At 30.7% G+C, this 14,254-nt stretch overlaps 1 pseudogene; it reads right to left on the minus strand.

The window, feature by feature from the left end:
- Positions 1-6,348: 6,348 nt before the first annotated feature.
- Positions 6,349-13,621, minus strand: LOC100786775 (protein S-acyltransferase 11-like; annotated as a pseudogene).
- Positions 13,622-14,254: the final 633 nt, after the last annotated feature.

Consider the following 14,254-nt stretch of genomic DNA (forward strand, 5'->3'; position numbering starts at 1 on the left):
TTTATGAATGTGTAGTTTTTTTTTTTTTTTGTCATAATATCAATATGAAATATCCATTAGCTGATAACATTCCTTTACTTTATTGTTAGTGGAGCCGAGTTGCCACAATGTATGAGCTATTGAGCGTAGCATGATTAGTTTGGTTTCAACTTATATTTATTTGTTTGATAAAATGCTCTTTTCTGGTCAACTTGTTGCAAATATTTTGTTGGGTATCTTTCTATCCATAGAAAAAAAGGGTTTTTATCATTTAATGGATATTTAAAAAAAAAACAAGTCTTGATTTTTCACTTTTTGCCCCTACACATTCCTTGTACTTTCTGTACCAAAGACACATCTATCATTTCATTTAATCAAATTTTCTTTCTTTCTAAAACATTTCAAAATACCGTGGACGATTATCATTACTCATTACACAAAGTATTTTCACTTCTATTCTCTTTTCTGGGTATACAATAGTTGAGTGTTGAACATTTTCTTCAATATATTCAGGGTACAAACGAGCTTTTTTTCCTAGGATCCTGAAAATAACGTCTCCAATTTCAGCCTTATAAATAGAAAAAGAAAATGTAATTAGAACGAGAAATCTTCAATTTCACCTTTATAACGTGATTATAATCTTTTTCTTACCAAAATCATATTGGTTTGATTTAGAGCGAGTTGGAATTTTTTAAGCTAAGTTTTAAGTTTGAACATTGTAGATACATAAATATGATTGAGATGAAAAATTATATTAAAGATGGTCAACTAAGATTTTTGGAAGAGATTAATCATAAAAAAATTAGTAAAATTTATACCTATAATATGGATGACAAAATAATTTTTGTCTTCTCTTAACATTGTTCATCTATTCAGTTATTCTCGTCCCTTTTTTATCTCTCTTATTTAATAAGATGTATATACTCAAATTGGGAGTGCAAATATCATTTAAGAAAATGTTAATATAAATACTTGATATTTAATTTAAAAATCTAAAACTAAGGTTTTATTAGAAAAAATTATTGTTTTTTTTTTGTCCCTTTTTACCTCTCCCGTACTAATAAGATGTATATAATTAAAATAGGTATTACAATATCTTTCAAGAAAATGTTAACAAATTCTTAACATTAATTTTGAAAATCTAAAACTAAGGTTTTATTAGAAAAAATATTTATTATGTTTTTTTTCCCTTTTATCTCTCCGGTACTAATAAGATGTATACAGTTAAAATGGGTGTTAATATTTTTAAGGAAATGTTAACATAAATTGTTAACATTGATAAATCCGTAACATTGATTTTAAAAATTTAAAACTAAGGATTTATTAGAAAAAATTGTTATATTTTTGGTGTATCTTTTTTTTCTCTCTCCCTTATTTACTAAGATGTACACAGTGGAAATGGGTGTTACAATATCTTTTAAGATAATGTTAACACAAATTCTTAACATTGATTTTAAACATATAAAACTATCAAGGTTTAATATTTATTATAATTTTGTGTTTTTAATGTAGTAAATGTTTTCTTTTCAATGGATGTTTTACTCAGTTGGATTGATATTAACAATATCGTTTTTTTAAATTATATTTAATTGAGGGAATAAAAAAGATTTATGCAGAGATGAACTAGGCCTAGCTACTTAAATTCATATTGAACCTGTATGAAACGTCAACATAATTAGAATTAAGTTGATATATTTCCATGCAGATAAATTTATGCACTTCAGTGTTAGAAACCAAGAATTAAGAGTGGGAAATAAAAGACCAAACTTTATTGAATAGGATAAAAAGAATAAAAAATAGGAGAACACTCTCTCCTCCAACATTTTTTTCCCTTCATAGAGTTAATTAAAACTCAATCTACAAATGATAATCCAAAATAAATCACCCCTTTTCCTTTACATCCTCCTATTTTTTTAACTCGTGAACCCCCTAACTAACTAATTAATATCTTAATTATTTTAACTAACTTCCCCTTCTCTGTTTTTACTCTGTTTCTACACATTAATTTGCCATGTAATACATAAAGATGCTCTGTTTTTTTAACAACAATGTTCATAAACCTCGGTTTTTTTCTTCCTCCTTTTATATTTATTGGTGTAAGGATATAATCTTATAAGGAATTCATGAATATGTACTTTAGTGACAGCATTCCTTTACTTTATTGTTAGTGGAACCGAGGTGCCAGTATAAATAGCTATATAACATTTTCATGTGTTTCGCAGTGCCATTTCAATGTAGCATGATGCCATTTTTCTAATTTCTGAACAGAAAAAATTCAAGTATGACAGATGTTAGTGTGTGGAGGGAGGGCACGTGATCATGGAATTTCCAGTGGAGGCCACAATGGTTCCTTTGGGAAAGAACCATGGTACTGTTAATTCATCTGAACAGTTTTGTTGAAGAGCATTGTCATTTCAAGGACTTATGGAAGGAGTTTTCGACTCTGACACACCTTGATACTTGTTCAACATTTCTTATTAGGTGTTTGATTTAAAAATTATTTTTGTTAGCTTGAACATTTAAATTATCATTTTTACACAATTAATACACTTGAAAAAACATAAAATGTTAATTTAAAAAATGATTATACCATCAATTTAGATATGTTACTCACTTCATTTAATTAGAAATTTTCTATTTTTATGTATGGAGTATTCTCATATATTGTATTTTAGACCTTAGTGGTGTCAAAATGTGGGTTTGCATGTTATGTCCGCTTCATAGATAAGGAGCAGAAATCTTTATGGAAGATCACTTGGTTCGCTGTCATACATATGGTGGTTGTGGCAGCATCGAAACGCAATTGTCTTCAAGAAAATGAAACTATTGGTGGTATGATTGATCTATGGCACCAGTGTTGTGTTTGAAAGGCTTCAAGTGATCACCTCGAGCTGGTTATTTCTCGGTGTATGTGCATTATTGGCATGCATTTCTTTTGGGGAGGGGTAGAATGTTACTGTTATATATGCTCATTTTGTGTGAGACTAATTTACATGATTTTAAATTGTGCTTGCGACTACTGTGCATCGTGGCGTGAAACTAAAAAAGATTTTATATGTTTGCAGTGAATGTAAAAAAGAATTTTATAATTATTGACATAACTTTTATCTATAACATAACTATTCATTTATTTTAAGATTTGGTGTCTCCTAACATCCCATAAAATCAAACTCATTTGACAATTAGAAGAATAAAATCTAAATTTAATTTAATTTTGATAGAAGAAAAAGTGTAATAGAACAGTATTAAGGCTAAGTTGCGGTTTCACTGTGGTTATGTTGCGATTGTGCTATTTTAAAACCATGTTAGAGTTATGTCGGGAAGTTTCCATTTCAGGGGCCCTTCTCTTGGTAACTGAGTGCTCTTTTGTTCAGTGTTCCTCGGTACTCCCTTTTTATCATTTCATTTCTTTTGGTTGACAAAAAATAAAAAAGGATTAGTGTGATTTTAAATTATATTTATTTAATTTGTTTGATAAAATGTTTTATTGTTATCTTGTTTCAAATATTTGTCCAGTCTCTTTCTTTTGAGAAATTATTAGGTGCTTTTAGATTAGATTAAAAACTTAAATATGTGCCACATGATTCATGATTTCGATCCATTTCTACATAACACATAATCAAGTATTGTTAATTAATCTCTTAGATTAAAAATTTAAATATGTGTCACATAAAGATGAGTTATCATAATAGACAAATAATAGTCCATAATTACCTAATAAAATTAGATATTGATTCTATTTGGAATCATTTTATGGATATTTGTTAAGCCTAGTCTAATTCTTCACACCTATTTTTTGTTTGACACATTCCTTATACTTCATTCTTTTTTCCATTCTCTCTTTTTCATCATGCCATCTATTTTCTTTGTTGAATTCATCATGTCATCTATTATACACAAAAAATAATCAATATATGTTTACTTTCTCTTTTATCTCATTTTACTTTTATTCTTTTATTATTCTTTTTCTATCACATTACTTATTACATCTATTATTTTGTCTCTTCAATCTCTCTTTTTTTCTTTCTTCATATATTTCTCTTTTTTTTCTTCAAAATTGGGCTGAGTGATTATCATTATTTGTTACATAAAGTATTTTCTCTCCTATTTTTTTGGGTATATAACAGTTGACTTTTGAACATTTTCTTTGGGTTAAAATATTTTTTTGTCTTTATAAAATATGAAAATTTCAAATTTACCCCTACAAATTTTTTTGTTTATTTTTCGTCTTCGTAAAATTATAATGTGTTAAATTTTTGTTTAGAGCAAGGTTCAAATAAATCCAAACCTAGGTGTAACAATTTGTGGCGATTATAAGTCTTAGGGTTAAAAATCGCCACAAATTGAAAAAAAAATCATCACAAATTGTAGAAACATGGCCACAAATTACATTTTTTAAAATTCTCACATAGGTTTAGATTTATCCAAACCTTGCTTTGGACCAAAATTTGACACATTATAATTTTGCGATGACGAAAAATGAATAAAATTTTTTGTAGGGACAAAATCTAAATTATTCTTATTTTATAAGGACAAAAAATATATTTTAAATTTTTCTTTAATAGATTCAGGGTTAAAACATGCTTTATTTCTAGGGTCTTGATATTAAGTACCCAACTCAGAACCAAACTCAATAATCAACTACATTGACTAATATTTGTTTTTTTATATTTTAAATATGGGTCTTGCTAATCAGTGTCCTTAAACACTGATTAAGGAATTAAAAGAGAAAATATTTTATTTGAAATCATACGGGAGCATATTTTAAAATATAGAAGAACACATTTAGTTGCCTTCCAATAAAATTCTTTTCTCTTTTACTTCTTTAACCAATGCACTAAGATTTTCCTTTAAATATAGTATAGGTTTTTTCATAAAACAAAATTATTACAGCTATGGAAGGTCATGAATGCTTGTATCTTCCCGATTACTAAACATTTCTTTTACAACTTTTAAATAGTCATATCTTATTTCTTTTCACTCAATTCTCTTTCATTTTTGTTACACTTTCAATTATTTTTTCCATCAACATTACTGGCTTGACAAATATGGACTCAAATGTCTCAAGTTTAAGGCTTATAAATAGAAAAAAATATGATTGAGATAAGAGACTTCACAAATCTAGATATTTCACACTTACAAACATGATTATTAAAAAAATTCTTATTTCTATCAAAATTATGTTGGTTTAAGTGAAACTGAGTTCAAACTTCTTAAGCAAAACTTTAAGTTTTAGCATTATAAATAGATAAAATGTGATTGGGAGAAAATATTATATTAAAGGTGGTTAACTAGATTTTTTGGAGAAGATTAGCCACAAACAAAATTGGTAAATGCCTTATATCTATAACATCATGATAACAAAGAGAAATTCTATTTTCTCATCACGTTATTCTTCATATTATTTTTTCTATTCTCTTTTTATCTTTCTCTCGTTTAACAGGTGTATATAGTTAATTTGGGTGTCAAAATATCATTTATGAAAATGTTAATATAACTCCTTAACATTGATTTTAAAAATATCCAAACTAAGGTTTTATTAGAATTTATTTATTTATTTTTGGTGCCAAAATATCATTTAAGAAAATGTTAATATAACTCTTTAACATTGATTTTAAAAATATCCAAACTAGGATTTTATTAGATTTTTTTTATATTTTATGTCCTTTTTCATGTCTCCTGTATTTAATAAGATGTTCACAATTGAAATGAGTGTTAGAATATATTTTATGAAAATGATATCATAAATCCTTAACATTTGACTAGTACCACATGTATTTAGAATACATGTTAGCCAAGCATTGAGTTGCATGTGTGTCCATCTGAATGAATATGAATTGTATAAATGTGGTTTGAATGAATGCTATGTATCCAAGTGTGTGTTTCTACTTGACCTTCATTTTCATACTCGTTAACACATAGTGAAATGTATCTCACTCTCTTTTCTTTGTTGTGCTTTACGTTTGTGTTAAATGAAACTTTGCAGGTGAGGTTAAGCTAGATCATGGAAATAATGCAAGAGGAGAGGCATAGGGTTCGTTATGAGTATTTTTACTTTATGTTTTGTTTTATCGGTTATAAGTTCTGATAAAAATTTAAAAACCCAATTTATATAAAAATATATATGAATCATCTTGACAAACTTATTGATGACATAGCAAGTTAATAAATTATTAATATTGTTATTGTATCATTAGTTAACCTTGTTACTTGATACTAAGCACGGAAACAAAACACAAAAATGAATCCTTTCAAAACTAAAACAAAAAATTAAAGGACTAAAATAAAAAACACCATATTTTATAAGGACTAAAAAGTTAGTTAAGCCTAAAAAAATAAGATAAAAAAACTAATATCAAACATCCAATATATTACTAGTCGAAATCAACTCATGAATCATATTCTTAATAGGTTTATACACAAGCACACTATTACCAGCACTGCACAAAAAATACAAATATTGTTTTTAATACATTAGCTATGCTCCTAGGTTTTAAATTGCCTGCACAATGCATTTCTATAATAAAGTGAGACCTTCAGACGTATAAAGCTCAGAAGCCTGAAGTTTATTAAAATTTGGAAGTACTAACACAGTGATAAATCCTTCTCTATTCACAGAAACACCTCTAAAGCTAGAGGACCGAAGTCACCCCCAAAAATTATAGAACACAACCTAATTGATTTTGGTCAGAAACACAAAGTTGAACGTGCCCCTAAAATTTCCCATACCATATTCAGGGCAATCCTAAACACAATTGGAAACTAATCCATCAGCCAACACAAAAGAGACTGGCACTCCTGACACCTCTTGTCAACAATTTATGCTAGTCCACAAGTATATACACGTTGAAGTGATCTTTTTCTGAAAAAATTCCAATCGTACTTTGATACAAATTGTCAAAACGTGCCAAAGTAATTGACTACAAAACACGACTGTTTCATTTGATGTGTCTCTTTCGAGTAACACGGAAGGTTGGCAAAAATCTCGTTACAGAATATTGAAGACCAAAAAATGTAACAAGATTTTGGCAATCTTTCTTTTCTTCTTCATTATCTGTTTGTGAACTCAAGTGACTCAAATAAGTTTTCCCCTGGTATATATAGGAGAGCTGCTGCCATAAAAGAATGCTCAAACCTATCTGCAACGACACACTTGCAATGAAAAGATAAGCAAGAATGAGTCCCCTGGAGGAAAGAAGCAGGGCAGATCTCAGGAATGCAACAACGATTTCATTTATGATTCTCCATGCCAGTTCGCTGCTACTAACCCCGTTTATGTGCCCAAGGGAGTATTTCAACGGTGGCCATGTACGCAAGCCTGCATATGCTGACATGATAGAGACATAGATTGTACTCAACACTGCAGAAATGAGGAAGGCAATGAAGCTTCGGTGATTAGCTGAACCAACACAGTTCCCAATCTGCCAAAGAATTATATGACCAAACTAGCATTAAGACAAAGGAAGTTTGAAATGCTAATACACCATTATACCACCAACAAAGCATCCATTCTAACACAGTTGATAGGTAATGATTACTAATGAGCAAGAACACTCCAAAATGAGTCATCTTCATGCCTGACATGTCAAACAATTGCGTTAAATTAGACACCACACAACATTTCAAATATGAATGGTTAATGATGTTTTTAGTACTTGAAAAATTTCCAAATTTGGGTTTTTGTCCCTGACTTTTAAAACATTAGCTTTTGTCCCTATATTTTTTGAAATATGGATACACAAACTTTGGTTCTTGTATAGGAGAAAAAAGTGTTTAACTTTAGGGAATAAAGTTTGAGTATTTTTAAAAATAAAGAGATGAAAACTATAGGTTTTAAAAGTCAAGGACAAAAACCAAAGTTTGAAATTTTTTGATGGACTAGAAACCATTAACCCTAACAAGAAATTTTAACTTTTGTCCATTTCAGTGCTTGTATCAGTTTGTAATGTTTCTAAACCAATTTATCAAACATCGTTCTATCGAATATATGAGAAAAGGAGAAAGGGTATTCTATGTAAAAACACCTAAAAGTTAGTGCGTTTAATGTTACTGACCCTATTGAAATATATAAATTATACATGAAAAGATTGATGTTTCCTTTCCAAACTGAAAAATCAGTGACCAAAAGTTCTCCAAAAGGATCCCAACTTAACAGAAAATGACTTGAGGCTTCACCCACACAGAGGAAACTATAAGTACGAACATTGTAATATTATGTTTGTAACAGTAAATGAAAACTAAAGATATATTGGAAACTCCAGTCCATGAACGCATTTCATGACAATATAAAGTAGTTATAAAAGAAATACAGGAATAACCACTTAAATAGACGGAACTGCGCAGAATTTGATAGGGACTTGGGTATTATAGGGTTCCTAAGTCACACATCGAGTAGTATGGGATGCTCGGTAGAGTATTAAGTGCTTGGTTCTCTCCCCTTAACAGCTAGCTTTTAAGGAGGGCTCTCCAGGTGCTTACGTGCTTATAAATTGGTATCAGATCTGGTTGTCAATGTTTCAGAAAGGCTACCTATAAAGGATTCTGACCGATGTAAGGTTCTAACGATGAGGAAGTTGAGTGACGTGTCACTGAGTGAAGTGTCATAGAGTGTGAGTTGTCAAGTCATTGTCTCTCATGGACAGTGCTATGATAGAGACTTGGGTAGTATGGGGTGCCTAAGTCTCACATTAAGTAGAATGGGATGCTCAGTGGAGGGTTTAAGTGTTTGGTTCTCCCTCCTTAACAACTAGCTTCTAGGAGAAGGCTCCCCAAGTGCTTAGGTGCTTATCAGAATTATTCAGTCATAATTCTCCCATGCCCTTAACAATTAAATTCTTCCTTAATAAAGCATTCCAAAATTGTTAGAAGGTCTGTTGGCTCTTATTAGGAATTGGTTCAGCAATGCAGAAAAAGAGGACACATTGCAAAGAACAAGACTGTTATTTTTTCAAGAATGTATGGATTACAGAGAAAGAATTGTTTTAGGAACTTTGAGGGACCAAAATCCTCCCACCCACTTATTTTCAATTTCCCGATATCCCTATTTGGCCATTGACTCTCCCTTTTATACTATTTGTACAACAAATTCCCATATTTAACTGCCTGTAACTAACTTTGTTACTCTCTAACTAACTCAGGTGGCTTTATTCCCTTGACCCTTATTTCTTCTCTCATAAACCTTCTTAATAGGAAGGCACAACTCTCCAAAAATGAAACAAGTCTCTCAATAAGCTTAAAATTGGATTTTGGGCCTAACTCAACCTTACAAATCCGACTTGTAATGTGAGGGCTACCTCCCACTTATATACACTACTTTGGTCTTATCACTAGTTAATGTGGGACTAAACTATCACCCTTGAGGCTGCAAATAAGGCAACCCCCAAAGAAGCCGCAACTAAGGCGGGCTAGGGAGCACTGCAATTAAGGCGACTTTCCAACAAAAGTTTCGGTCTTAAATCAAGGCAGCCCCCAAAGAAGAAACAACAATAAAATTGGCTGGAGGTAGGCTCCCTCACAGGATGAAAATGGCAGCACAAAATAAAAGATAGCACCCCTCATTGAGATCAGACCATTCCTCCCTTGGCATAAACCCACTATTCTACTTCAATACTTTTCTCATGCCCCCTCTCTTGGTTCCCACCTCCCAAATACTCCTCACAAAACTGAGATTCATACTGAAGTATACAGCAAAAACTTGATATGCATACAATATACCTAACAATCTATTGTAAAAACTTGTACAGTTAAAGATGGTGAGCATTAATTACTATATAAACCAAAAATTAAAGTGAAGATCGCAACAATGAAATTGATATTTCAATAATTAGAAGATGATGGCAAGTGAAAACTTACAAATGGGCAATGATGATCCATGTCCAGAACACATTTTCTACAAGAACGACAATGATGAGCTCTAGGTGACTTTGGCTTTGAGCAGTAGTGACAGTATGTATAATTTTCAAGGTCATCTTTCCCTACAGCAGGGTAGCTTCCCCATAATATATTTGGTGGAGTGCCAGCACATCTAAATGCTGCAAAGCTGAAAAAGGAAATGGTGGCTATGGACAAGATTGCTGTAACGATTGAGTGAAAAACTCCACAAAGAATACTGATAGAAAAGACAACAGGATAAACTGTCCACACCCCACCAACTGCACAAAAAAACATGTATAAGAAAATAATAAAATAATGCAGTCTATTTTTGGAAGAGGTGATGGATATTAAGGATTATTAGACATCACAATAAAACATTTAATTAAGAAACAATGATAATAGGATGATCTTTTATAGTTTGACATTCATAGAGAGAAAAACAGAAAATCATAAGCCAAAGAACAAATTCTTAAGCACTACAAGATCCTGATGAGCACCAACTACAACTGAAACTATAAATATCAAATCCAAGCCCTCTTTGCATAGCCAATCCAAACTCTAAATAAAATAATGTAATGAAATCATCTTTTCAGATCATCAAGGGCATCTAGTCAACATTGCAAATTAGTGAGTAGATTTGAAGATCAAGAATTAGAATTATAGGATATAGTCTCTACACACCCAAGAAGACTAGATCCATAATCAAAGGTGTTCAGAGTTTACGGATTTAGTAATAAATTCCAAACAAGATTTCTCTCCAAATTCTCAGGGCAGCAAAATAATCTATTTTGTGAGTACTGTAAGATTTCCTACATATTATTCTTGCCTATTCTAAAAGCTGATTTGATTAGACAAAGCACAGAGATTGTTATTTATATAGAGCAAAAATATAGAGGCCTGAATTCCATCTGATAAAGTAATAAATGAAAAAAGAAAAAGCTTCCTTGACTTACAAGAAAACCATCGAATATATAGGAACATTTTTCTTTTCCTTTGTTCAAACAAGAAGTGGAATTCCTAATGAGTAACCACTCAAGTGCCTAATTTTTCTAAATTAAAGATAATTATAAAAAGAATTCATTTCTTCTGATTTTTTCACATACTTTTAATAGAAGGCAATATTTTATTGGAAAGATAAAGAGGCAGACATAATATGATGGCAGAGGAATGCCAAAGCTTTTAGCATATATTTTGTAATTGCATATTGTGTGGGATAGTGTGATTTTGTTGGCTTCTTTAAAGTACTGGCCCAATTTTTATTTAAGAAGGGTTTCAATAGTAGAGATGTAAAAAGGTTAGTTAAATTTGTTTCTGATGTGTCTTTCTTGTATGCTCTGGATTTTCTGAATTATTTTTGTTTTTTTTCTTTTAAATTTTTCTTATCTCATACTCTAAACCTTCTGATCACATATTTACAATAAAGTCGGCTAAACTACTATGACCAAAGCACTGTACAGTAGTAATGGAAGAATTGTACAACATCAATTATCAATTTGAAATTTGCATGTCTCAAACAAACTTCTGACACTAGACAGATGTTTGATAAAATAATATATTGTCAAGAAGAGAAAAACACGGAAAAGGAGGGGAAATTTGAATAACACCTAGACTCCTAAGGAAAATATAAGCAAGTCTGGTCATAAACAATGACAACAAATAAAAGCAGAAACAGCAGGAACAACAGAGACTTACATATTACAAAAAACATAAATACGAGGACAACAGAAACAAAGCATCGATCACGGACTACTCTCCACCTGATGCACTTCTGGTCCCGTTTCATTTTGTTCTGATCTGTAATGGCCCCACACCAGCCACATTTGAAAGCAGATGCACATGATGGAAGCAAAACACGCAGTCCACAACCCCAGCATGTTGTCTCATAATTCTCGGTAACCTCAGTTACAAATTGCTCCTATATGTGACTTACATGAGCAACCAAGGAAGCTACAAAATTTTCAAACTGTAGAGAGAAAAAAAAAAGGCAAGAAATAACAGCCATGAAGTCATCTATTTACTAAATGACTGAGACTGAGAAATCAAAAGGGCAAAGTAATATTGACACCCAAAATCTTATGATTTCCAAAGAAGTTAGAAACTCCATTTACAAGTACAAGAAACAAAAAAAGTAAGTATACTTATTCCTTTTCCCTATGTTAAAGATTCACATTTTCTTTCTGATAAATAATAATTAATGCATTAGGGAGATCCAACCTAACTGCTAAAGGAACTACCTATACATAAGCAAACTCAAATCCCCATAGTTTCATATATTTTCTTCACATGTGCATCTAATTGCAGTGTGCTCTTTATTTGGGGGCGGAGGGTTTGATTATAAGCATGCAACATTATTTGAAATTAAAGGGTTAAATTCAATCTGCCAATTTGCCTCTATACTGACTTAGGGAACTTCTAAGAAAAAATGAGATAGTTTTGTTGGGATGTGTGAAGTTGTCATAACATGCCCTTGCCTTTTTGGTATGAAAGAAAATGGACAATGTGTTTTTCTTTCACCTTTTTCTACGGAAATAACGGCCTTTTCTTAAAAGCTATCTCACACAGCTGCCAAAAGAACAATAGGTTTTCTTTTCCCCTAAATAAGCTAATTGAAACACACAAGGTGTTATACATAAGATCGATATTTCTTTCAATTTAACATTTTGTCATTTCATAGCCAAGGATCCATTATATGTCCTGCAAAGTTGCACATGTTTGTGTAGCAGAAAACTTGGAATGGAAAAAAGAAAAAGAACACCTTCCACTGGTTTTATACAACAAAAACATGGTTTGGTGTAAAGTCAATATGAACTCATTCTGGCCTCTCCTTCCCAAATATGTAAGTTAGCCAAAATCATTTTCCACCCTCTACCAACATTAAAGAACTGAAAACCTAACCTTTCTATACAATCCCACTTTCACCCTGTTATAAGCTCCCTATTCTTCACCTTCTCTAACAACCCTATCCAACGACATTTCATTTCACAAAAAAGGCAATAAACTAACTTCTTGTTCCATGCTTCAAAGGGGCAATTTCCTATTGATCCTGTCCCGTTCCTTTTCTTCATATTCCAAAATCTTTCTCACTCAAAAATTAAAAAAGGGTATTGGAGAGTAAAACAACCAGATTGCCTCCTAACAAACTGATTTTGTCACAGATCAATTTAACACTACAGTTGCAAAAACATATCATAGAGATAAAATAACACAACTTCCACTAAAATAATTGCAAATCAAATCAACATAATAATTTTTTTTTCTTTCTTTCTTCCCATCCAAAATATTATTACATGATACACACTCCAAGAGATAAAACGCAAGCCACTATCTATGTAAAAAGAAAGAAATGAAATCAACAAAATAACATAGCATCGATTCGGGGCTTTAGTTAGAACACTCAGACTCGGATATAACGGAAATAACGGTATGACTTGACAATTGATCCAAAAAGCGATAATAATCGACAAAATAACAAAGTAAAAGAAAAAAAAAACAATCCAAATAAATAAATAAAGAGAAAAGGATCGAAATAAGAAAAGGGATATCTGGAACCAACCTGGGTAGAAGAAGAAGAAGAATCCATAACAGTGTAAGAATTGGAAGCTGAGTAAGACCTCAAACTTGAACAGGGAGTTTGCAATTTTGTACTTTCGTTTCGATTAATCGCACGCACGTGATGATGATGCATTTCAAACCAATGCGGTTCGGTTCAAAACCGTTCTCACACTAACGACACTAGGCACGGCTCAAGCGGGTCCACCCCCACTGTAACCATTCATGATTCCATATATGATTTGTATATAATTTTTTTTTCTTAAATAGATTTATTTTTATAATTTAATGTTTTTTTTTAAAAAATCCTTATAAAATATGTATGTTTTATTTTCTCGTTTTCAAAAAGTTTTAGATAATAAATAATAAAAAAATTGCAAGAAAAAAATATTTAAATCATTTTTTATAGTAAAGTTTTTCGATTTGCATCGTATGAAGATTTGTTTAAATAGTGCAAATTAGACCCAATATATTTTGATTATAGATTTGACTTATATTTCAAATCTAGTTTAATCCAAATTTTAATATTATATATATATATATATATATATATATATATATATATATATATATAAAACTTTTTATATAAGAGAAATACCAGTGATAATCTTTCTAATCCATTCTTTATAATATATTTTCTCTTATTGGTTAGACTTTGTTGGAAAAAAAATTATATTGATCTTACACTTTACTTAATAAATTTTATTTGAAATTTTATAGTTTTTAATAAATTTGAACCAATAATAAAATATATGTTAAAAAAATGTATTTGAGAGTATGTTTCTAACATTTTTTTATAAAAATAATCTTATATGATAATACAAATTCTTAACTTAATAGATAATATTTCATA

This window comes from Glycine max, chromosome 9, assembly GCF_000004515.6.
Source record: "Glycine max cultivar Williams 82 chromosome 9, Glycine_max_v4.0, whole genome shotgun sequence".
In the NCBI taxonomy this organism is placed as follows: Eukaryota; Viridiplantae; Streptophyta; class Magnoliopsida; order Fabales; family Fabaceae; genus Glycine; species Glycine max.